A 23,035-nucleotide genomic window follows, 5' to 3' on the forward strand; every position below is an offset into this window, starting at 1 on the left:
CCCTCCTATTTCCCCCTCCTGCCTCCCCGCTCCTGCCTCCCCGGCTCATTCATTTAACAAAGGGAGTTGTTCTCAGCCCCCGGGCTTGGCGAGCGGGGAGCCCTTCGGGGCTGCATGTTTGGGGTCCCGGCGCACAGGTTGGGGTGCAATCGGGGCTCAGCCCGCAGTTTTTGCCAAGCGCCCCGTCCTGGCTTCGGCTGGAGGGGCGAGCGCTTTGGACAAACACAAAGAATTGAGGAGCTGGACCCATGCTGGGCGATGGGGTGATGAAGCCTCGGGCTTTGTGTGGCTGGTGAAGGAGGGATGGAGAGGTGGGACTTGTCTTTCAACCCCTCCGCCCGCGGGTGTGTACGAAACCGTGGCTTTTTTGCTAGTAAAGTACTTAAAAGCAAAGCTGAACTTTGGGATCGTGGCGTATTTCAGACTGGAGGGAACGTCAGGTGGTCTCTAATCCAGCCTCCTTCAAAGCAGGGGCTTCTCCCTGGGGAGTGGGGAGCAGTGAAGGGACATCGGAGATGGGTGTCACCTCTGGGTGCTCTTGAATGCACCTGGAGCTCGATGGAGGAGGCAGCGCCAGCAGGACGAGACTTCAGAGGCAGTAGCGCTCCTGTCTTCTCTGTGCATGGAAATGCCCCAATCCACAGCTCTCCCATGCCTGCAATCCCTGGTCTTGTTGCTTTTGTTATCCAGAGGGCTTAAAATTCATGATTGTTGGGAATAGCTGGCTGCATCCGTATGTGTGTCACGGTGCACTGCTCCTGCTGAGCGTTCCTTGATTCTTATTTCAACATTGCCTCCAGGAGTTTTTTTCTTCAAGGAGCAAGATTTATAAATAAGTGTCAAACCCTGGCTCTTGCTTGGGACTGGCTGGAAGGCGTGTACTTTCTGTGGTAATTATGTATGAGAGATGCATGTGTGTAAGAACAACCATAAAAGCCGTTCAGTCAGCCACGCTTTCCATTTTCAAAGTGAAAGCAGGTATTGTAGCCGGGGGAAATGGCTGTGTCGGGCACAGACGGAAGAATGTTTGTTTTCTTTGCTCGCAATTACTCTTTGCCCAGTGGCTTAGGGATGCCTTTCACTGAACCTCCTCCCCCTTCTCCACACGTGGAGTTTCCCGGTGCTGCTTCCACATTACCTGGCCAAGCAGGGAGCATCTTCCTGTCTGCTGCTCCAGTATCTCTTAGTGTGGGTGTGCTGATCTTGCTCTCAGCTTTATAGGGTAAGGCTGGAAAAACTCCTCCTTGTGGAACAGTTTGTGTGTGTGTGTCCACTGGATGCTTGGAGACTGCTTTTCCCTGTGCATTTTTTTGTGGGTAAGTCAGAGAAATGAAGCTCATTTCTGCACAGGGAACAGAAGATATGGTGGGAATTTGAATATTTCTAAATACTGATTCTGTTTAACTCTGGATTGTCTGTCTTGTGCCACGGAACAGAATTTGTTCACAGCTGTACTGTATAACAAAGCAGGAGTCTAAGACTGGACAATAAACCACCAGGTAATTTTTTTTTTTAGCCTTTTTTGAGTCTTGCATCTTTAAATGGAATAATATAACTGCCATTGATTTGGAAATGAAAGCCAAAAATAAACTTGAAGAGGAAAATGCTCTTGTAGCATGACAGCAAGAATGCTTTTACTGGTTTCTGAGGACTACTATGTACTCTGGATGTTGCTCAGAAAAAAAAGAATAGGGAAAAGTGAGGCTTTTAGTTCATGCTTTTCTGTGCATCATGGGGACATAGGAAGAAATATGTGACAAGTCCAATATAACTGCCAGAAGTGAAAATATATTGCTTGTTTATTGTGTTTCTGATTGCCTTGCTTGCACTGGATTGAAAACTGATGCTAGCTCTCTTTGCTTCTGAGGTCAAAGAGCTGTTTTATTATCCTTTTCCAGGTTTCTGAAGGGAGACCTTTTCTCTCAGCTTTGATTCCAATGCATGAATTTCACCAGTTTGCTGACTAGTGTCTTGTCTTTTTATAAATGTGAGCTGGAGTATGGCTTCTTTTCTTCTTTTTCCGTTTTGTGCACCTGTCTCACTTCCTTGGTGTGGGAAGGTTTGTAATTTCAAAAGCTTGTTGCTATGATCCAATTTCCTTATATGCTTAAGAGCATACAGAACAACCTAGAGCTGAAATAAACTTTTCTCAGTTGAAAAATACAGAAATGATCCAGAGCTCCACCCTCAAAGTGTTCTGGTTTTACAGTTCATCCTGTTGACAGCAGATTACAGAAGCAAACAGACTTTGTAAAGGAACTGACCAGTCTTGGTGAGGATGTGCAAGACACAGACTGAAACTAGACCACTAAAAACTAGCCATATTTCTTAAAAGGCTAGTCAGCCATTGGCCCTCTGACAGGTACAAGAATGCCTATCGTTGTCTTTTTACCTCTCTGGGAAGGAAGAGTAATGCTGTGTACCAGAATTGTACTGTGTCAAAGGCTGTTTTTCTATACTTGGCTATGAGCCGAACTAATTTTCTCAGCCTGATGTCTTGGCTTGTATAGGAATTGAGGACAATGTAAGCATGTTCTGCTTGATGTTGAGGGCTTGCTCTTGTGGAAAAAATAGTCCAGTGTGTGATTCTTCTACTTGCACAGCTGTCACCTGGGAGGAGCTGCTTTGCACCCCTGTTCCCAGAGGTGGGAATGGCTAGGTTCATTCCCCTTGGTGGCAGCAGAACTGGGACTGTCAGCCAGTGCTCACGGATGTAGCACAGAAGTCAGTGATCAGGTTTTCCCATCTGAGGTTAAGGCACATGATGCTCTTTGGGAATGAATAGGTTAAAAGTACCTGATGCTGCTTGTACTGATCAGGTTTTTATGCCAACTGAAGTTCAAGTTTGAAATTCCTGCCCTTGGGTGCAGTTTTGCACAGCATGTGCAGATGGGATCTTGTGGCTCTGAGGGGTAACACTCAGTGCCCCAGTGGTGGTGACTGCTCCTGGCTTTGTGCAGGAAAGGGAGCTGGCTTTTGTCCCATCTCACCTCAGGCACATCCTCAGAGGTGTGGATGCCTTTGGGTCCTTCCATGGCCTGTCTTCTTTTTGGCACACGACACTGGGGTGCACATTGTAATTTCAGGGCCCTTCATGGGATCCATTGGATGAAAACATGGATGCTCCAAGCTCAAAACATAGTTGCTCTGGGCTGAACGTGTCTCCCCAGGCTCTCAGTATGATCTGCAGAAAGAAAAAGGCCCTTTTAGCCTGTGCCTTGTGTCACCCTCCTGTAGGTATTTGTCAAAGAGGTCAGAGAGTTGCACTCTCAAAATGCTGATTCCTCTTGTAGTCTCCCTGGTCTCCTCTGTCTCCCATGTGTTGTGTTTTGTATTGGAGCAGCTGAGAGGAGTTTTACCTGCTCCTCTCACTTTGGGGATGCAGGCAGCATTGCTAACAAATCCATCAGCAAAACCACTGTTGCAGCGTGGCTTTCCCCCTTTCTCTTCATTTTAGCATTTTTTTGTTGGGATGGGGGAAGAAGAAACAAACAAACAAAAAGCCATCTGAGAAGTCGATTTCCAGGGGAATTTGAAGAAAAAGTCCAAGTATTCAGTTCTGGTTTGTGTGCTAATACACTCTTTCAGGCTGGCAATCCAGGTGTTCTAGCTTCCACTTGTACACTATCAATCTCTTGAGTGTAGTCTGAGATGCAGGTTAAACAATAACTTCTCCTCCATGGCTTCTTCCTTCTTGCAATCTGTACTCTTTGGACCTGCCATATAGCAAGTTTGTTTTACTCTTAAGCTGGTCTAACTGCCTTCAAGCCATTCTATTTCTTACTTCCTGTCAAAAGTCAGAAGTGGTGCTGAATCAGGCAACTTGTATCATCTTAGGTTTAAAGAAAGGAAGAGAAAAAGTTGACTGGTGTAGAAAAAAAAGTCCTAGCTTGTGAAAATTGGGCCAAATAATAAGATTGCAGAAGTAGTAGCCAAATGTACTTTCTGGAAAGAAATAATTTCCACCAAAGTAGCCCTTTATGATTCAAACTACTGTGTGACAGGCAGTGGAAAAAATATATTGTGATTGCCTTGCAGCATATGACATCTAGCTGCAAACAGTTCCTTGATCTCAGTGGGCCTTTAGCTGTGGGACTGTGAGGAAGTCAAGTGGGGAGTATGTGCTGCAGGCAGGTGGGGCATAAAGACTTGTGTCATGCCTTTTTTTTTATTCTTCTTTTAACATAAAGTCTGTCCACCTGTAATCTTAAAGGAAAATGGGGGAGGAAGATAATTGCTATGCAGATTGTGAGTGTTTTGGGAATGGGGAAGTCCTTCAAGTTTACCTTAAGGCTTTGTTTCCTGCCCTTGTGAGCTTGCTCCCTGTAGTTACAGTGTCTGTCCATGGCTTACTGCTGATGGCGTTTGATGACTTTCCAGGTGGCAGCAGAGAGAAGGAAAATCAAGTACAAAAGGTTAGGAGACAGTTTATCAGCCTGGCTTGCTGAGGTCACAGCACTGCTTTGAGTTACTTACTCTAAGCATCAGCTTTGAACTATCACCTTTCTTAATGACTGTAGTGGTACACCAGTATTTTACATGATGCTTCCTTTACAAGGCAAAGCCCATTTCTGAGGGCTGATGTTCTATTCATGAAGTAAGAGCTGGAGTGAGGAATATTTTTAATTGAACCAGTGGCTTGCATCATGTGGGGTTTTTTTCCTGTTTTGCATGTAGTGTAATGCAAAATACCTCGTAACTTATTTAGCATGAAGAAATCACAAGAGAGATTATTATTGGTACCTACATATTCCCAAAAGCACGTTCTCTGCTGATCCTAAAATGAGAGTGGCTTGGCCTCTTAACCCAGTCTCTTCTGTGGAAAGAGTACAGAAGTGATGCCTTTTGTAAAACTTGTATTTAATTTCCCCAGCTATCTGTAAGTAAACATTATGCAGTTTTGCCAACGAGCTCAACTTGAAGGCTTTGTACCAGGATGATTTTATCATTTGCCTTTAGTAGGTATTTCAAGAATGCCTTATTTCAATCAGGCTTTGAGAGGATAGAAGTCACAGCTGGATGTGGAATTCATGTGTTTCCAGAGTTCAGACCTGTTTGGGGTGAAGCAAAAGCTGGTTTCCTTCAGCAGCAGAAGGGAGGGATATTCCAACCCCTCTTTCCCAGCTCTCTGCACACTACTGAAGCTGTTGGATTCATTCAGCTCAAGGCTTACCTGTGTGACAGCATATGTCAAGGTAGAGGAGAGAAAAAAATGAGGCCAGGCTGGTAATGTATCCTCTGCTTTTCTCGCTCATTAAACTGGTCACCTGAGCCTGAACTCCTGTGTCCCTTCACATGAGAAGGTGGATTTGTCAGGTGACAGCTGCAAAGACCAGGGAGTGCACAGCACAGAGAGGGATTAGCAGCAAATGGACACATCAGGATTCGAAATGCAATATTGATTAGCTCATTAAAATTAATAAGACACTCAATTATCAAAGTCCTGTTACATTTTGCAGTTCTTCTGGAAATAGAACAATTTATATGCCCTTATCCTTTCAGGAATACCTCACACAAGACAAATTTTAATGTCATTTTCCTCTGCAAACCACAGAATGTGTTAACTTTTAATAGAGCCCAAGTTTGTCAGTGTTTTATTTAGTAGAACATTGGTTTTGGTAGGGCAGTGTTTTTAATAGACTCTAAGATGTAGGCATAGTACTAAAAAGTTTCTTTTATTGAGAATTATCTAAATTAGTATCTAATTGGGCTAATGTTGTTTTAGGTAGGGTCAAAAACTAATAACGAGCAGATATTCATATACTGGCCAGTTTTAGCAAATCAGACAAATTTGTCTCAAAATACAGCACACAGAGAGGAAAACCCTTTGATTCAAGCTCAGGAACTCAAGGAACAAATATGTGGGGCATAGAAAGGGCATGTTGCTCCTAAAAGGGAAAAGAGTGAAATTTTTCCCAATTCTTCAGAAATATGTATATTGCTTCCATAGTACATAAATGCAATTTTTAAAGCTACAGATCTAATTGCCTTATGGAACTTTAAACATCTTAGGACTGGATTTCCAATGTGAATTTCTCTGCTTTACTAAGAATTGTGTGGGATTCTTTTTTTTGTTTTGTTGTGGAGTTTGGTTTTTTTTTTTTTTGAATGGTATCTTTAATAAAGGATTTACTTGAGAGGGTTTGAGCCACCTGACACAGGGCCAATCTTGCTGAAATGAGAAATTGCTCTGGAATACTCAGTTTCCATGCAAGAGAGAGGCTGGAGGAAGATGAAGTCATAGAACTAAGATCCCGGAATGACTGCTAGGTTGCTAAGTGGATGGCACTTCTCATTGATGTGGTCATTGCTACTTCTTTTTTATACAAAAGTTTGATCGATTTTTTTTTTTTTTTTTTTTTTTGCCACATTGCTCAGGAGAGCTAATTTTCCTGGTTAACCACAAGCTTATAGTTCCCATCCCTGTTTTGCCCTGCTGTTGTGCTCGTCTTCAGTCCCACCTTGGAATAAGATGTGTGTTCACTTCCAGTGTTGCTTCTCTGGTCTCATGATCACAGATGATAACAAGAAAGCTTTGGGAGCTGAACTCAAAGAGAGACCTAGAAATGAAGTGGTGATGACACCTCATAGTCCTTCATGAAAACCATCCCCTTTCTGATAATCGAAGTCATTGGTAAGGTTCTTTGGTAAAATGTATGCGGTTGTGGGTGTGCGTTAAGGTGTTTGATGCTTTCTGTTAAGCTCCAAGATTCTGGAGATGTGGAAGTTATGCAAAAATATGTGTCATATAAAAAAGACTTCTCCCACTCCTATCTGTAGAGAAAAATGACAGAATTTGATCCAAATGTTCCTTGAAGACTTAAATAAAGAGATTTAAGCACACAGAGGCTTTGGTTTGAGCCCCCAGTTCCTAATTTTGGGTGAGGAAGTGATGGGATCCACTACCTCTTAGCAGTGAGTTACTAGCATTATAACTTAATTCTCCAAAATCACTGAAGTCTTCACTGAGCAGCCTTACAGAAAGCCAGAGAAGTTGTGAGGGAAGGAAGGAGAAGAAATGCAGTACCAGCAACAAGTATTGTCTCACAATTATCTTGATCTAATGTAAAAATCTGCATTTTAATTTCTGTCTCATCAAATTTCTTATTGTTGCATCAGCCTATATGTCTTGGTAATCAGGTAATCTGGGAAAAATTGCAGTCTCTTACATTTGTGTGTGCTATAAATTCTTTTGTGCAATTTTCACTCCCTTGGTAGCAGAGAGAATGCTGTGAATGTGGTACACCCTTTTTACTCAATCAGCAGGAGTCTCATCCACTACCATGCCACAGCCAAAAGACTCTGAAGAAGTGAGACTGGGATTACTTTTCCAGGCCTGCTTCAATTCCTTTGCATATATTCCTAAACCAGATTTTAAAGAGGATGAATAAAATTAAACTGACACTTTATCTGGAGCTGTAACCTCCAGTGTCATACTTGTGTCTCTTGACATTTCTGGGAGCCTTGACAACAATACTGAACTTAACTTGCAGTGTGTATGGGGGAACTAACTTTTGTATTCTTCCTCTTTGGTTTCTTTTCTGTGCTTCTATTCCTTGATCATATCTCCTAAACTATTGTTTGCTAGTTTGTTGGTTTTCCTTTTGCCTTTTTATAGAAACCTTGTTCATCTCCTGCCTATCTTTTCTTTCCCTGGTCACTCCTAAGACTGATGAGAAACAGATTCCTCATACTTCTGTGATCCTGAAGATACTGGGCAAGCACAGATGAGCAGCAGGGAGGTAAAATATTTTGTCCTCCACCCCAGTACAAAGCATCTTCTTTGGGGCTTGGGAGGAGGATGAAGACTGGATAGAGGAAGAAACCCATTATCTTCCTCTATCCCACAGGTAGTTTTGGTAATGAGATACCTGGAAATATTTAAATCTGTAGATTTCATTAGAAAGGCTGAGGAGGTAAGGGTAGGCTAGGAATGACAAGAGCAGGACTTGATTCAAGAAGAGAAAGCAAACAACTCAAGATTCCTTCAGGGCTCTCCTGCAAGACAGAAAATATGCAACAGTATATTCCTCTGTGTCGGCTGTCTTTAGATGGAGGCAGATGGCCACAGGCGGTGTTTGGATTCCTGGTTCAATAAAGGCACATCCTTCCCTTCGAGGAGGCAAAACAGTGTCACTTGTTAGAATTCAGAATCCATCTCTAAATGCCTCAATGACTTGTCATCAAGTGACTCAGTGCGCTGTCATAGCAGGGCTTGTGCCTTTCACATCTGAGTTATACTTGCTGAAACAGTGCCCTGCCAGCTCATATGAACAGTCCCCCCTCCCAAGCTTGTTTCCAGTTGACTCACGGTGAAGAGGGGATTTGGGGGTGTCAGGGCAAGAGAAGGCTGCAAGGGCAGATCACAAACCTCACTACCTTGTAGACTTCAGAATGCCAGCTTTTCATTTGGTTTGTGTGCCTCTGAAACAAGTCCTTGAGTTGCAAAAGGAAAACATTCAGAAGTGATGAGCTGTAAAAAATTGTAAGAATTTAGTCATTTAATTTGTCCAACCAAAAATGTCTATTCTTGCAGGCAAAGGCTTTGTTTAAAGATATTTTCTACTTTAGAAAAATGCTAATGTTGAAATGCTTTCAGCTTGATTTCCTTTATCTCTTTAGATGATCATCGAGATATTATTTTTTGTTGAATTCACGTAATAATTTTTTTTTAAGAGCCAATTCTTTCTAACACTAGGTACATCCTGCAGGACTCCTTCCTGCCTTCTGATCCAATACTTATTCAGCCTGGGACATAGTCCAAATGCCACCAACAGTGTTTGTGTAGGCTTTTTTTTGTTTGTTTCAAAAACATTTAATCACATGATGACATATGGCAGCATTAAATGTGTAAATGTGCAGTTTAGGATGTAATGGTCATGAAGATGAAAAGAATCTCACCTGAGCAGCAAGTGGCTTTCTGCTTTTTACATCATATCTGCTTTAAATTTAGTATTATAGTGGATGCTTTGTGTTTGTGATGATGTTGCTTTTTGAATCCCACCCTGTTATTTTGGCTCAGTATTGAGGAGCAGTGACTTCAACAAGGTGATCTCATCCAATGTGTGGTGTAGCTGTGTTTGTTTTTGAAGGCTTGAGATCCTGTTCCATCTGCACTTCCTGTAGCTGTAGGTAAATCGTCTGAAATCCAAGATGATGAGCATGCTTGATCTCTGTGTTCTCCTTTCTCATGAGTTCATGTGCTTGCCTTCCATGATGGGCCTTTTGTGAGCCTTTTTTCTTTTTATCGGGGTATGAATGGGCTGAGCAGGGAATGGGTTCTCTGTAAACATAACTTGTGCTTGTTTCAGCAGAAAAACTCTCTCTGTGAGGGCTCTAAATTGCTAATGAATTAACTACAAATTTTGGAGGAGAGTGTGGTTGACTTAAGATTCTTCTCAACTAGCATATGAGAAGCTTGTGTTTTGGTTTTTTTTCTCAAAACCGGCTTGCACTCCCCTCCTCCCCCAAACTATAAAGCAAGGATGCGGTCATTGGCAGCTGTTTTCCTTTTGATGTGGTCAACTCAAAATTAACATTAAAAGTATAATTCTGAACTTGGAATTTCTGGGAGACTGAGTGCGTGATGAAAGGACAGGAGGGATCTCTCTCCACCTGCTGGGAGTGTGCTCTTTGCTTGAGTTTCTTAGGAGCTGAGATGGGAGGATGAAGCTTGACACAGCTGAGCTCATCGTGGCACACAGCCATCCAAAGGCAAGGGTGCTTTTCCCTTTCAGCACTTGGCTGTGAGCTGACCTGGCAGGAAACTTTGCAAAGCGGTGTGAGTGACTGTAGCTGTGGTGTAGTATTAAAGATCACGGAGCTGCCTGCAGGTCTGAGTGCTGGAAGTAAGGTCTGTGAGACACACGGTGAGATCTAGCGGCTCCTCAGAACTGACACTCAAGTAAGTGCCTTTTAATTCTGTCATTGTGATACCTGCTGTGTACAGCTTTTTATGTTGCTTATTTTGTTCCTACATCCCTCTATCCCCAAGCTGTCTGAACCTCTAGCACCTGCCCAGTCAGCTCCTGAGGGACCTGCTTATGCTGCAGAACTGAAAGTCCTTCGTGCAGAATGGATTTTATGGAATCATAGAATTGCTTGGCTTGAAATGACCTTAAAGATCATCTAGTTTAAACTCCCATGCCATAGACAAGGAATTTTCTTCTAGCGCAGGTTACTCAAAATTCCATCCAGCCTGGTCTTGGAACACTTCCAGGAATGGGGCATCCACAGCTTCTCTGGGCAACCTGTGCCACTGCCTCACCACTTTTATAGTAAAGAATTTCTTCCTAATATCAAACCTAAACCTACCCTCCTTCAGCTTAAGCCCACCCCCCACCTTGCCGTGTCACTCCATGCCCTTGTAAAAAGTCCCTCTCTAACCTTCTTGTAGCCCCCTCTAGGTACTAGAAGGGGCTTTAAGGTGTCCCTGGAGCCTTCTCTTCTCCAGGCTGAACAGCCCAAACTTTCTCTGCCTTTTGATTTTGACTCTTCTCTATCTGGTTCTCTGTCTTTAATAAATGTCTTTGTGAGAAAGACCCTGCCAAAAAATCACGACTGGATCATGTATTTCTCCCCATCCCATTGTTCTGTTGCTCTCAATCCTTCTTTGATTCCATATGGAGGAATAATTCCTGTAATCCCTGCCATGCTGTAGGGACTTCTGTGCTCTGCTTAGTGCGTTCATTTGTTAGTGTAGCAGAGCACTTTTGGGATTTTTCCCATCCCCTATCTGGATTATGTCTTGTGTCATGTAAGTGTTATATGTATTCTTGAGAAGTTTTTCAGAATTGAGAGAAGGATTATGAGCTGGGCCAAACTACTTCTGTTGTTTAGCTGGAACTATATTTTTACTCTGAGACAGAATTAAGTTGCTAATACTGCAGCCAGTCTCACAAAATTAAATAATCCTACTGTTTTGCTGTTCCCCTTCTACCTTGCAGTCCTCCACTTCATGGTGTAGGAGTTGTACAAATGTTTGATGGCTTTTTCATGGAGGTGCTGTGATTCTTTGTCACCTTCTACCTAAACACAGCCAGTAAAGGCTCACAGTGAGCATAAAACACAACTGTGCTGGAGAAATAATATGCTTAGTTCTGTCATATAGGTGTAAAGGGCAAACAGGGAAACAGAGGCACAGGAGGAGTAGGAAAATACATTTCTGCTATAGCATAATGTCATTTTATCTCTGAATACCCTGCAATATATACAGAAAGACTTCAGCAACATCTGTGCCTCAGAATTCATAGCCAAGACAAAAACAAAGCTTTCATCTGGCAGGAACTGTGCAGCAGGTATTTGGTAAGATCTGCCTGGCATAAAAGAGCAAAAGCCAAAAGTTGTGGAGAGCTTTTTCTTTTCCTTTTTCTTGTCTTTTCCCCCCTACTTCTTTTCCTTTTCCTTTTTTATTTTTTCTTTCTCCTCTCCCTAACCAGGAGGCATAACTCTCTCAGTAGCCTCTGTGTTTCAGTGGGAACATTCAGGGACTGTGTTAGCAACACTTGAGAGCCTAACCTTGAGAACAAAAGTAGTGTTTCATGTGGTTACGTACTGAAAGATGTGGGTAGGCATCTAGTGGGAATCCAGAAAGCGCGTGGGCGCTTGATTCCCTCGGAAACTGTTGGGATTTGGCACCTAAGCTGGTAAAATATTTTAAAAAACTCTTAAATATCTTTCTGAAAATTGGGTCTGATGTTGCTAATCAGTGTGAAGGGTGGGGGGATTTTTTTATTATGATGTAATGGTGGCTTTGATCTTTGTTACTTTCTAGTAGATAAACAGAAGGAAGTTGAAGGAAAGCAACAGAAGCGACTTTGGGATTGGAGGGATTGACGCAAGAGGAAGATAAAAGCTATGTACTTGTGTAGTTTTTATAAAGTGAGTGGGAAGGCAGGGCTGCTATGGGCTTCTGAAGGGTATAAATGCCAAGGAATGGAGGGTGTGGAAGAAAGAAACAGAGTCTCTACTCTGCAAGTGCTTGTGCAGGCAGGTAGCCCCACACACGGCCTCATTCAAAAGGAGAATTTTCATAGACCCTTGTGAGTGTCACAGGGACCTGCTGCTGAGGAACAGAAACACTTTGTGTGGCAGCAAGGAAGGTGCCTGCTTTGGTACTTCAGTCAGGGTAAACCACTGAAATCTGCAGTTGTTGGCACCTCAGATTTGTTGGCATCAATAAATGTCATCACATCACACAAAAGCTGCTTCCCATTTGTGCGGGCCTTCCCAGACAGGAGGATCTTTATGAAACTCCTGTCCCAAGCTTGGATTGTTTGTGCTTGAATCTCCACCCTGCCTTACAGCTGGCTGCCATGGTGATACAGTTTAATCTCACTGATCGCTTGTGGTATCTAAAACTTCCGCCAGGAAGGAAAAGCAGGGTGACAGCTGCTCCAGGGCACAGGTTGGTAGGAGGGGAACACCAGGTAGGTAAAACAGCCTGTCTTGGGACTGTTCTTCTGAGATGTTAGCACATCTCTTACTATATCCACTAGGACATAAATATTATATTTATGTGTGAGGATATAATCCAATAAGATTTAGGCATCTTGGGGAGTGCTTGATGTCAAAGGTGTAAGAAAGCTACTTGAAAATGATAAACCATTAGCAGAGAATATTGAGTCTTAACTGCTGGAGGTGTTGGGGATGTTCCTGTGTCAAGTGCATTTTTTGCAGCCAATAGATCCATAAACGAATTTGAGGTAATTACTAAAGGAAAAATTAGACCAAATAGAGAAATGTTAATAAGTCACCAGAGCTGGATGGCGTTCAAGAATCCTGAGGAGCTTGAATGTGAAACTGCAGAACTGCTGGCCAAGCTGTTTAATTTATCACTACAGACAGCCGCTGTGCCAGAGGACTGGGGAGCTGCCAGTGTGATTCCCAACTATAAAAAGGGCTCTAGAGGGGATCCTGGGAACAACACAACAAAGAGTCATGCTACCAGGAATGGAAAGGATCTCTGAATATGTAGACAAATGTTAACTGTTAATGGGAAAGTTGGTGTGGCTTCTGAAAATGAAAATCCTGCTTCCCAATCCCATGAAGTTCTGTGGGGTGTCAATAAGGAAGGGTTAAAGTGGATATAAGATGTTTGGATTTCCAGAATATTTCTGTCAACCCCTGAAGCTCCTGTAAGTTTGGAGGAAAGGCTTTTTTATGGTTTGAAAGCCACATGGATAATAGGAAGTAAAACATTTGGGACAATTTCACATCTTATGATGGAGAGGGAAACATCACTTCAGCAGCAACCACAAAGGCCACCATCCTCATTGGGAAAGGGATGAACAACACCATTTGGCTTTGGTATAAATGCTCAGTGCACCCATATGTGCAGTTCTGGTCTCCACATCTCTTGCAGAGCACAGTGGCATTGCAGAAAGGGCAATGAAATGGGCTACCTTCCAAGAAGAAGCTAAAATAGTTGAGACTGTTCCATATGGGAAGAAAGGAAGGGGCACAGGTTTAAATCACAAAGTCAGCAGGTAAAGCTGATATGAGCCATCAGCTCTCATGCTTTTACAACCAGGGAACTTTTGATTAAACACATGGGCTTTGATTTTAAAATAGGTGGAAGGCCATACTAGTGCAGTGGACAATTGGTGGCTGTAGCCTCAGAATAGGTAGAATTTGGTGACAGGCTTTCAGGCATTTACCTGTGCAAGGCAAATCCCACTTGCATTTTGCAAGACTCTTGCCTTTACAAGAATCACTGTGTGACCCTTCCTTTCCCCAGGGCTCTCCTGTGCAGTTTTTAATAGGAAGCAATTATCCAGGTGGCTGGCAAGTGTTCGACACTCCCTTGTATGCACAATGAGGTTTTTTTTTTTTAATTATAAGTGACTTATTCCTCATAGAAGTAATTTTTTTTTAATGCTGCCTTCAGCAGGGTGTGCATGTGAACTTTATTTTAATTAAGGATGAGGAATCTCTTTTACATAACTATATCCCAGATTCTCATGAGAGAGTGAAAACAGCCCTGAGGGATTGATGAAAAGGACAGTGAAATCGGGTTGCCTCACCGATGGGAGGCCTGATTCCAGTCTCTGAGGTTTTCTGTACCTGTGGGACTTGCTCCAAGCTGGTTGACAGCCAGAGGAATTGAACCAATGCAGAGGCACTGCCTCCTCACAGCTTTATTTTGGGCCACTAATTTGTGGTTCTGGGCAGATACTGGAGTGGCTGTTGCAGCTCTGCCTGAGGTTGTTGTCCCTGTGTTGGCCAAACAGGATGTGAATCTGCTTCCAGGCCCTTTCAGCCATGTCCTGTTACTGGCTCAGACAACTTCTGCCATGTTGCCCGTTGCCACGGTCTTGTATTGGAACACTTGGTTTACCCATCCCCTTGGAACAGGGGTGCCTGTTATGATCAAATATGATCCCCACCTGCCAGCTGAGTTGCTAATTTACTAGCAGCACTAATGGGATTGGGTCAAGATGGTTCTCTGAATCTTTGAGAAAGAAAACAAATGGCGCTGGAAGTCACAAACAAATGCTCTTGGCTAAAATTTGTTCTAAGTTGTAAAACCTGGAAGGGACAGGGAGCAGATGACCAAAGTGTTTCTGTACCATTAAGGAGGGAAAATCCAGGGTGAGTATGTGGCCTTTTGTTTATTTATTTTACTGTTAAGAAAAAAAAGTGATAAAGGTGTTAAAGCTCAGCTGTTGCTGGGACTGTACTGGAAGTGGAGCATACAAATAAAAGAGGATCTCTTTCACTGTGTGCAAAGAGAAATATGAAAAACAAACCACAAACTCTGTAAAGAGGCTAATAAAGTTTGTGAGTCAAACCTGGCATGTTGTTAGCACCTGCTGCTTGTGTGTGGTGACTGAAGCAAGCACCCCTTTCAGAAAGCATCTCATACTGGAGATAGTTTTGCTCTCCTGTTATCAGAACCTCAGTGTATTTGAAGAAGCTGAACTGGTGACAGACTGCACAGCTGAGACCTTCAGCTTGATTCCTGCTGAATCTGGTGGTAGCTGGCAATTTTTTCTGATGCCAAAAGCCTAGAGAGATTTGGCATGATGCCACTGCGTGAGGACAATGTTGGTTTTGTTCTATTTCTGTTTCTACCCCAAGAGCTGGCTCTAGAGAGTGTCTAGAAATTGGCTTCTCTTCCCAGAATCTTATATGAATCAAAGGAGAGTTTTGATGCTCGGCTCCTAATCTTTCATTGAAGTGGCAGTTCATGCCATTGATCTGGAAAGTGTTTAAAAGTTAAAATTGATGGTAATTAACTGGTGATGCTGGGGCTTTGCAGCCCCAGGTGGGCATCTGCCACCAGTTTCCTGGGGAAGGAGGAAACAGATGAGCAAGGAGATGGGGCAAAGATAAACCTGTGGGAATAGATGTCCTTCAGCTGTTCAGCAGAGCAACATAAATGAGTGCACGTTAGAGAGAAAGGAATGTGATGGTTGTGTCACAGCTTGGATGTGCTTTGCTCTGGGGTGAATTCAGAGGCTGGAGCATGTGCTTTGAGTGGAGGTCAACAGACTCAGCCTGCTGTGAGGTAAGTGGGGAACAAGGTCAGTGTCAGTCATGGCAGTCTGAGGGGATGTGCTGAGGGCTTTAAGCACCTCAGAGGGCAGAAGCTGTAGAGAAATGTCTGATGGTGAAATTTTTTTCCAGAGAAAGAGGCCTGACCATTTTCTTCATTTAACAGAACATGAGGAAATGGCCTCAAGATATGCCAGGGAAGGTTTAGATTAGATATTAGGATTTTTTTTTCCCCACAACAATGTTATAAACCATTGGAATAGACTGCTTAAGGAAGTGGTGGAGTCACCATCCCTGGAAGTGTTCAGAAAATGTGTGAATATGTCACTTGAAGGCATAGTTTAATGGTGAATGTGGTGGTGGTGCTGGGTTGATAGTTGGACTTGATGATTTTAAAGGTTTTTTTTCCAACCTTAGTGACCCTATGATTCTATGACATGAAAATCCCATTCCTGGCACAGGTGGTTGGAACAGGAACACTGTAAGCTGTGCCAGGAGCAGTGATGCAAATCTCTGCTTTATGCAACTTGTGCCCTATAGGGAGTAGGGGAAAGTGTTGTAATCACTTGGTAGTTTAAACCAGGAACAAATCTGTGAGGCTCATTCAGGTGGAAAGGCAAAAGAGAGCGAGCAGTGCCAATATGTCTGATTGGGAAAGTTGCACAGAAGATGGATAAGGATGGCAGAGCACTGCCAGTTCCTCCTGCTCTCTGAGCTGTTTCCATTCTGAGAGGGGTGCCAGCTGCAGCAGCTTCTGCCTGGCAGCCTGTTCCAGCAGCAGATCCCTGCTCCATGCCTTGCTCGAGTCACTTGCAAAATTAACAGAGGGTTGGAGGGTTGCAAGAGCAGAACCAGAACAAGACAGAACCCTGGAAGATGTGTTTCTTCTCTGCTGTGGACCTGTGTGACCTTTCTCAACTCACTTCACCTGTCCTCCGTTTATAGAGGGGTAGTGGAGCTACTGTGCACTTTCAGGTATTCTGTGTTACCTGGCAGAAGTTGTTCTTTCACCCACACTAGTAATGTTTTATCACTGAGTAGTGTTTTATGCATGAATGCTTTTCCGTGCAGTGCTTAACATTTAGAAAAAGGTCCTGAAATTTTATGAGCCTCTTGTATAGGCAGAGCTGTTCAAGGGGGTGGAAGAAGGAGGAGTTGTATGCTTTTCTTGTGCATTTTCTCTTCCAAAATAATTTCAGGCTAGTTATTTATATTAAACCCTCATTAATTCACTGTACATTGTGAAACAGCAGATAGTGGGTTCTTTTGGAAAAATGTACAGATTAGAAGATGCTTCAATACATAAGCTATAAGCAAGGACATAAGAACACCCTAAGGAATCATGTGAAGCGTGGTGCTTTCTGGGCCTGCTACACAGCTGCAAAGCAATGGGTGAAGTCATATTTTGCCCACACAGCTCTCCTAAGCCTCAATACTTTGAGTTTTACTTTGCTTGCTTTGGCTTCTGAGGCAGCTGGTGTCTGGAGCTGAGGCACTCCAGTGCTTTGCTCAGTGTCCCCAGAAGACCTGCAAACTTAGCCAAGCTTTTGGGCTTGAAAGAGATGAGCTGTGTAGCTTGAATTGCAACTGGGTGCCTCTAGTTCTGGGAGGCTGTAATGACTGCGACCTTTTGAGATCTTGTTCAAACTGTTTTTGTTGCACTCAGACAGGAATGTTATGTTCTTTGTTCCATATCCTAAAAGGCAGACTTTTCTGTATAGGCCGCTTGTGGCTTTTAGAGTTTGATATATATGGGTCAGGGGAGGAAGCAGGCATAGACTGTTGGATGTTTTCAAGTGCTGAAAAAATCCTTCTGAGTGCCTGAAGTGGGTTTCAAGATTCCAGCCGGATTTTTGCAAATAACCTCGGTCTTGATTAGGCAAAGAAATAAGCCCCCAAATGTGGATTGCTTCCAATTTGTGTGCACACAAGTGAGTGGGCTGACTCTTCTCTGAGACAGACCTGTGTGGTAAAGGGTTCCATCTTTAATTCTGAACCCCTTCTCATGCAAGGAAGCACATAACATCTCAGCTACCATTCGTGAAATGTCAGTTTTTTCAAGCAAAATAAAAATATGCATTCAGTCGTTAAAATGGAGGTAAAAGTTTGCATTGTGTCTTGAAAGGGCTCTTCTTGTTGCCTGTACACCTTTAGGCTTGTATCTTCACAGAATCACAGACTGGCTGAGGAAAGGGAACTCCAGAGGTCATCTGGCCCAACCTGCTGTAATCAAGCAAGGCAACCCACAGCCAGTTATCCATGACTGTGCCCAGACAGCACTTGAATATTTCCAAGGATGAAGACTCCACCACCCATGACTGTGCCCAGACAGCATTTGAATATCCAGGGATGGAGACTCTGCCACCTTTCTGGCCAGCCTGTCAGTGCTTGGTCACCTTCACAGTGAAAAAGTGTTTCCTGATGTTCAGAGGGGTCCTCTGTGTTTCAGTTTCTCCCTGTGCCCTCTGGCCCTGGGCATCACTGGTGAGAGCCTGGTTCCATCTGCTTTGCATCCTCCCTGTCGGTATTTATAGACATTGATGGGATGGATCCCCCTGAGCCTGCACTTCTCTCGGCTGGGCACTCCCAGCTCTGTCAGCCTTTCATCATTGAAGAGATGCTCCCCTCAGCATCTTTGCAGCCCTTTGCTGGACTCTCTCTGGCCTGTGTGCCCCTCATAGAGGAAAGCCCAGAACTGGACCCAGCACTCCAGGTGTGCCTTCACAAGTGCTGAGGAGAGGGGAAGGATCATCTGCCTTGAACCTGCTGGCAATACTTGGCCTAATACAGCCCAGGATGCCATTTGCCTTCTTGGCTGCAAGGACTCACTGCTGGTTCACACTCAAGTTGTTGACAACCAGGACCCCCAGGTCCTTTTCTGCCTGAGTGTTTTCCATCTGGATGAACCCAGCACCTGTAGGTGCCTGTGGTTGTTCCTCCCTGAGTGCAGAACTTTGTGTTTCTCCTTGTTGAACTTGGTGAGGTTCCTGTAGGTGAACCTGTGGTTCCCAAGGTCTTCTGGAACATCAGGATGGACATGTGCTTTCCTCCAGTCTATGGGCCCTTCTGCCAGTTGCCATGAGTGATCAAAAATTACTCAGCCTGGCCTTGCAATGGCATTCCTGGATACATCCTGTTAGGGCCTGTGTACTTATTTAGAGTCTCTATCTGCAGATGTGAACAGAAACTTCTAGAGGAGGGCTAAGGCTTGAGAATCAAGCTGCTCTTTGGTCTTCCTTTCTTCTATTCTTTCCTTCTCTCCATTGCCTGCTGACCTCAGTCATCAGCTACTGCTAGAGGCTCTTTGCTTGCATGACAAGGCTATTGTGGGTTTGGCTTTAGATTTAAAGCCTTCAGATAATGTGGCTTTAAAGCTAGGACACCTCTTTTGCACAGGTTCTCGTGCTGTGTGGGGCCACTTCTGAGGTGGTGTGCCATGTACATACACAATTTGGTGTCTCCGGGGCAGTGCTTGCTGTTTATTCCTGGCTGAGAAAGGGAGTCTGCCACAAGGGCTGGCTGTGCAACTTCAGCTCAAACTGCCTTAACTCACGCTATTTACTTTGGAAATCACAGTTTCAATTGCTGCTGATAACCCAGCTGATTGTTATGTTTTACATTTAGCACAGATTTTTAGTTCTTTTCTTAATGACTTATGTAAATAAATTTAAAAGACTTAGCATTCATTTTGGGGAAGCTGGCGTATGGGGCTGCAAGGCTGGCAGCAGGTGCTGTAAGCAATCACTCTTCTAAATTAAGAAACACTTTCTGAGGCAGTAGGTTAATTTCTGGGTAAACAGCCTGCATACAGATTCTTGGAATCAGCTGGATCTTGACCCAGCAAATGACTCAAGGCTTTGTGTAGATTTAAGTTATCTCACTGAAACCTTTCATTTTTAGAGGAAACTGGGGCTGTGCTTGAATGTCTGTTGAAACTGTGTTATCAGGTTGAAATCTGTGTCACCTGGCTTTGTGCTTGTCTTTGTGCTCAGTCTTCACTGCTGTTGGAGGTGTATTTGGAGCATGGACAGTGTCATGGCTTAGCCAGGTCAAGCTGCCTGGAGCCAGCGTATCTATCATAGAATGGTTTGAGTGGGAAGGAACCTCAAAGATCTCATTCCAACCCCCTTCCAAGGTCAGGAAAACCTTTCTACACCAGGTTGCTCAAAGCCCCATCCAACCTGGCCTTGAACACTCCTAAGGATGGGCTGTCCACAACCTCTCTGGGCAGCCTGTCTCACCACTCTCTCAGCAGATAATTTCTTCCTAACAGAAAATCGAAACCTTCTGCCTTCTGTCAGTTTGAAGCCTTTTCCTCTTCTCTTATTACTACATGCCCTTGTAAACAGTTCCCCTGCACATTTCTTGTAGACAGTATTTGGGTACTGACAGACCACAGTGTTCATGAGTGGCTTATGCTGAAGTCTGTACTGCTGTGGATTTCTCTCATTAGTACAAGAGCAAGTAAAGTACTGCTTGAGAGCTTTGTGCTGTTTCTTTCTCCACCTCTGTGCCTGTGAGAGGATTCCTGCAAAAGTATTTCCTCTGATATCTCTAGTGGAGCTCTCATGGGATCTCCAAGCAGTAACTGTTGACCAGATTGTGCTCAAGTGCTGCCTGTCACTTTTGCATTGTCACAGCTCTGGCCAGCATTGTTCTTGCTCAGGAGTTGAAGATTGCCTGCAGAAGTGTGACCCATTATTGTAAAACCACTCTTGAGTCTGTGAGGCTGATGGGGCCAGTGGTGTTTGTGACTTGAAAAGTTAAATGATTTTTCATAGGCTCTGCAGAGGAGGAAACTGGTAAACTCTGAGGAAACTGGTAAAATGTTAATTACTGTTACTACACAGAGTATGATTTTGGAACACGTTGTCTAACTTGTGGAGTAGAAAGGTCCAATTTTTACAAGCTCAAGTTCTCTTTAAAATCTATCTTTCTGTGTGAATATTGTGCCAAAAAGTAATGTGAAAGGTGGAATTTCTACTTACGTTGAATCCCATGTAAAGTGTAAGTGCAGGAAAAGTGCCCTCCTATAAGGATTCAAGAAAGGAGAGAACTTCAGATAGCTGGAGAGGTCTCGGGACTTTAGCTGGTCAGAGTGACCCTGAGATACATTAGAAAGTCTCTTTTCTCAGCCCGGCGCTCAAAGAAGGAGTCAGAGCTCTTCAGTTCTCAGTCCCAAGGTTGTTTATTGTATCTTATCTGTAAAATTCTTTCTTCTGTCCTGCCAAGGTCCGTTCAGCAAGACAGTCAGAGGCACTCTGCCTGTCCCTGGGGCGGTGTTATCTTTTTATGCTAAAAACGACGTGTACAATGTTTAAAATAACTTTCCATTACCTATCACCTATGTTAGACAGTGAGCTTCTACTCTAAACCAATCTAAAAGTGCCAACATCACAGCAGAAGTTGGACGCCAAGAAGAAGAAGGAGAAAGGCTGGGCATGCCCAGATCCCTCCATCTTGCCCCCTGAATCCCCATTCTAAAAACCCCAAAAATCTTATTTTTCACCCTGTGATAAATTCACTGTCATTCTATTTAAACTGTCATGGCTTACAGATCTTCATCTAAGGTTGGTAGCTTCCTCCAGGGGTCACAATCAAAACCACAGGCATCTTGGGCTCTGTGCCAGGGTCTCTGAGCCCCCTGGCAGGGGTCTTGGCAGTCCAGGACAGCCAGAGGGAAATCCTGAATTCCGCCAGAGAGGAAGAATGGTTTTTTGTTGCCTCTATTCAGCTGTAAGCTGGGAATTGCCCTATCTTTGGCTTAGAGTTGGTGCTTCTTGTGCTGTTGGATGTTCAACCTAATATCAAACTGGTGCTTGAAATCATATACCTGCTAAAAAGGTCTGAAGCCACTTCCTGCACTCTTTAGCTTGATTTTTTTGCTATGGTCAATCATCTTCAGACCAGAATGCTCTTAGACTGGAAAGTCAGTGTTGGGATACAGCCCTTTCACATTTAAAAAAATTAATAATCCAAATGACAGACTCCTGAAGGTAGAACTCATTTCTTGTGAACAGCATTACAGAATGACATGGCTTTTGTAATTTTTTTAGGTCTGTAATCTCTTCTCACTTTTTAGATTAAAAATTTACTGACTTCTTTGCTCTGAAATGTTGAAGAAGAGGAACAGTTTTACCTGTGCTGAGTGTAACAGACAATATTTTACTTCTTCTCCGTAATGGAAACTAGATGTGTAAGCAACTTGGTTTTTCGATAGCTCAGCTTTGCTTGAAAAGCTGAATTCTCAGGTAGCTCTGAAGGCAAACAGTCCTCTTCAGGTGACATTCTGGTTCTGTGGGAATTGGGACTGAAATATTTTTAAAAAGAAATGGTGAAGAGGAAGTCATACACACTGACTCTATGAATCTTCTGACAGTGGATGCCTTGTGGGTTTAACAGATGATCCAAATGCATATTGATGCTTTCAGAGGATCTCAGTGTATTCTCTGGGATGCTGTGAGATGTCTGTAAGCTTGGAATGGAGAGGTGCAACGGGCAAGAGCTGGATGTACAATGACTTGGTGATGGGAGCATAGAAACATGCTGATCTTGGACAGGCTTTTCAGAAGGGGTCAGAATTTGAACTTTCTTCAGTTCTGCAGGGAAATGAGTTAGCTCTGTGTGGGCCACAGGAATTGAAAGCATCAGGTAAATAAGTGACCACACATTCAACAGATGTCTGGAAGGTTTGCTTTCTGAATGGACTACTGAAAAGAAAGCAGAGGATTAAAATTCTCTGCTCCAGATTTGTAGATTTTGATAGGTAGTTTAAATAGGTAATTTAAGAATATTGCTTTGCACCTTTCTCAATGACTGCCCTAAACTCAGTATATCCAAATATTTTTTCCAGGCAGCATGAAGAATTTGTAATGCTTTCTGTTATCAAAAGCAGAACTTGAAAGAGTCCTGCCCCATACCAAAGATATGAATGCTGTGTTAAGGAATTTGGACATATTAATAAAAACAACATATTACTCTACCACTCTCTCCTCTGAAATTAAACGTGTCAAGCAAATTGCTGAAACAGTAGACTGAAACTTGGCAATTGCGTTTGTGTGGCAATTTGATTCTGTTCTCCCAAAATGCCTCTGGAGAGCATCCAACTGTAGCTCTGCTCTGATCCCAAGACTACCCTGCAGATGCCCTGAGCACACAGACATGTAAGCAGCAAGCTCTGGCGGCCTGATCTGTGTAGTTGCTAGAGAGCTTCAAAGTCTGCTTTGCTCTCAGAGGACTTTCCATTTGGGAAAGGAACTGATACCATTCCAATTTTAACTCTGGAAGAGGAAGGGAAAATAGAAAAGCTTCAGAGAAGCAAGTTTTTGTCTAGACTGTGGAGCCAGCTGGGTGTCTTGTTCTGTCTTGTCAGGCTGCCTTCTTGTTTGGGGCTGTGTCTGAGTGGTTGACAAGTGCCTTAACTCTGGGAAAATAAACCCACTTTTGGTGTGGCAAATGAACCCTGGTCTCCAATGGCCACCCCCTGCCACAGTTGTTTCAGCACTGCTTTACTGACCCATAAAAATGCACAATCTTC

General features: G+C 43.5%; 1 protein-coding gene across 6 annotated transcripts in view; it reads left to right on the forward strand.

The window, feature by feature from the left end:
- Positions 1-23,035, forward strand: part of PAK1 (p21 (RAC1) activated kinase 1) — an 87,189-nt gene that overhangs the window by 14,389 nt on the left and 49,765 nt on the right. Inside the window, exon 1 of one of the 6 annotated variants that reach the window (XM_054269693.1) lies at positions 1,201-1,222. The exons of 4 other annotated variants lie outside the window; for them this stretch is intronic. The gene's annotated coding sequence lies outside the window, so the exon portion shown is untranslated. Of the gene's footprint in view, positions 1-1,200; positions 1,223-1,246; positions 1,317-23,035 lie in introns of those variants that run through there. One more of the 6 variants, XM_054269691.1, reaches the window with a different exon arrangement.

The sequence above is a fragment of the Melozone crissalis genome, unplaced genomic scaffold (assembly GCF_028551555.1).
Source record: "Melozone crissalis strain CALT ecotype California unplaced genomic scaffold, PUWL_Pcris_2 ptg000008l_1, whole genome shotgun sequence".
In the NCBI taxonomy this organism is placed as follows: Eukaryota; Metazoa; Chordata; class Aves; order Passeriformes; family Passerellidae; genus Melozone; species Melozone crissalis.